The following is a 3436-nucleotide window of genomic DNA, read 5'->3' on the forward strand; positions in this document are numbered from 1 at the left end:
TCTGCGTGGCCATATCATGCAGACACACTCCTTGGGTCACTTACGTCGCGCACGTCCACGAAAGGACCAACACAGGAGGTTGGAGGGTCCCAACCAAAAACCATCCATTTTCATTATCCAACCTTCCATCCGGTGGAAGGTCCTGCACCGAAACAAAAGGAAACATTGAGCAGGAAGGAAGCAGGAGGTCCTTGAGGACCTCCCTCCCCTCGGCGGCGCAGTAACGACATTCATTTGCAAGCATTAATGGAGACCACATCATCCGTTTGGGTCCCCGGGTTGGCCCGGGGAAAAAAGGGTTCCGTATCAGGAGGTCTTTACATTCTCTGCACTGCTCTCTCTCTCTCTCTCTCTCTCTTTCTCTCTCTCTCTCTCTCTCTCTCTTTCTGCTCGCTCTCTATCTCGTCTTTTATTTAAGTAAATGTGTCCCTTTTCGGGGCCAAAAACACGCAACACGTTCACGCAACGGAGCGCCGCTGCTCGGAGTGACGGTCATAAACCAGGCAGGCAGGGCACCTGGCAAGCAACCTTCGGTAAGCAAAAACGAAAAAAGAAAAAACAGCACTGTTGATACATTCGTCCTCACCCGGGTTGCGGCCACGGCACACTTGCTGCTGCTCACGTATTTACGTTGACAACCTGTCAGATGGTAAGCTCATCCATCCGAGTGAACTTCCTCCCTCGCATGGCGGCATGCGGCTTGCGACCAATCCAACCTCCCGGGAGGACCAAAAAAAAGCCCGCAGGCGCAAGGAAAAGAAGCCGGTTCCTTGATTCAGCCACCGCCAAAGCACCACCAGCACCAGCCACCACAGTTAACATGGCCCAAGTGCCAAGTCACTGACAAGCGCAGCCGCTCATACCTGCAAAAACGACACAACTAACACACACAGACACACACGCACACAGGGAGATAGAGAGACCTTTTTGTACCGGTACTATGGTGGTGCTCAGCACCAGCACCAGCAACAACAGCAGCACCAGGATGATGGATCATTCTGTAGAGGTGCAGCTTGTTGCGCTGGTTGCTTGTCTATTTTCGCCAACAAACGCCAACGTGGACATGGTCTTTCCATTCGGGGCCACCCCAAAAAGGAACCCCCGGATTCAGAACCGGCGAGACCGGAGCTAAACGATATTAACTGGGCGTAGAAGCGAAACATACACACACAGTGCCCGGTATGGTACCGCGGCATGACTACGGCATGAGGCACGACAGAATCAACTGACTCATCTATGGCTGGCTGCGGTACGATGCTCGGTTGTGCTTTTTGGGGTTGGCCACCGAACACCGAACCTGCGTACCGGGCATGTACCGGTTGCTGGTACTGTGTGGCCATGCGAATCAGAGGCCAACTCGCAGTAGCCCATTGATTACCCTCGGTGTCGATCGTAGTGTGCTAATGCCCGAGACCAGACACAAGTCTCTCTCTCTTCACTTTCTCTATCTCTTCAACTACCAGCGCAACAACAACATCGGAGGCAATCCACGCCAATGAATCATCATTAAATCACACCTACACTGATGGCGCACCGCATGGTGCCAATGGTGGTGTAATGAACGAATGCCATCATCATGTCCATGATCAGGCAAAACGGGGTGCTGTAGGGTACTGGAATGGCGGCCAGCCGGCGAGACCATCCACCGAACCGAAAAACCCATCTTAAACGTAATTCAATTTATCAACACCCAGCCCGAGTAGAAGGAGTGTGGTACATTTGTTGGGGAGGGGGGAAAAAAGACACCCGAAACACCATCTTCTCTCACCTGATGATAGCGAGACCGCGATGAATGATCGCTGATAGAGTGTTATCAGCGGGATGGTGAAACCTTTATGGCTTCACCGTGGTATAACATCAAACGTATCGCGAACCAGCGGCTCCGTGCTAAGGCAATGTTGTCATGTTGGAATGTTACCAGCCAGGCAGCCCTATGAAAGTGCTTTTATCACCCGTTCTGGGCCGGGCCAGCAGGATGTCAATTTGTCAAAGCCGAACCTGCAGGAGATCTACTAGACTATCACAGCAATTTTGCGAAGTTGCAAATCAAAAGAATATCATCAATCAGAAATCTGCAATACAAACGAATAGTTTGCAATTGTATGTTTAAATAGCAATAATAGTCAAAATATCAAAAGGTTTTTTTCCTCTGGAGAAAAAGTTGCTTTCTAGCTTCCATTCATGTTGCGCTATTTCAAAAGAATAGTTAGAATCCAGTTGAAGGGGAGAATTGCAGTATTTATTGCATGGCAGTCAGTTATTTCAATATGAGGGACTTCAAAGAAACATAGTAACCCATTTACAACATCCAAGCTGCGTGCTTTTATTCCAATCAATCTTATCAAGTACTCTGATCATAAGACTATGCACCTGCATTTTTCTATTTGATTCATGTTAGTTAAAAGTTATAACTCCGTGCAAGTTAGAGCATCATAGAGAGCAACTCAATTTGGCACCTTTGCGGTAACTTATAATTAACCTACTTCACCTTCTTCCTACATAAAATAGATCTTCATGATAGTTGGCAGCAAAACACGAGCTGAAACAACTTCTTCCAGTGCCAACATGGTACGTAGAGCTAAAAATGTAACTGGAAAAGTAAGAAACGAAACCATTACACCTCACCTCCTCCATATTTGCCTGCATGACGACTACAACTGCAAAGCTGTAATGGATTACCACGCGTGTGTGCAACAAACAAACAAAAAAACATCAACACTAAAGATGCAAATGGTGCATTAGTGCACCAACGCTTCATAACAACTGCACACGGCCTTAGCACTTGACACTGCATTAAATACAATCCCGTGTCGCCTTGAGCGGTAACACTAACAGCAACACCACTTCGCAAATAGCAGTGCTTCGCTCGGAGTCTGGTAATTAATGTGCGAAGCCACTAGCCAGTACTGGAGTACGGCAGCCCAGAAGCAAACAAGTTAATGCCCGTAAGCGTCACAATAGGATGACTCAAACAGCGCGCACACACACGCAGACAGAGACAGAAGCACAGAAGTGGTAGTAAGTTGCAGTAATTGTTCACACATTGCCATCAGAAGGTCGGTGTCGGTGAAAATGAGGTTGGCTCGACACTTTCGCTTGCTCTAGCTTTTGCTGCTGCTGGGGTTCCGCGCCCACAAAACGACTTCCGATCTACGCGAGAGCATTGACTCAAGCGCGCACACACACACACGCAAGCACACGCCTGGCACAAGAACCCGTACGAAAAAGCAATTAAAACTTTGTCTTTTCATTTGAAATTACGAGAAAAAGGTCACATTTTCCGCACAGACAGGGTCATGAGAGGCCGATTGGTGTGTGCCCTTCGTCCCTGCTCTCCAGCAGGGGACTTCCGTTCGCGAGGACGACGCGAGGAAGCCAAATGCGACGGGCGAAACGAACGAACGAACGAACGAAAGTGTTTGTGTGATTTGCATCA

This window comes from Anopheles darlingi, chromosome 3 (genome assembly GCF_943734745.1).
Source record: "Anopheles darlingi chromosome 3, idAnoDarlMG_H_01, whole genome shotgun sequence".
NCBI classification, from domain to species: domain Eukaryota; kingdom Metazoa; phylum Arthropoda; class Insecta; order Diptera; family Culicidae; genus Anopheles; species Anopheles darlingi.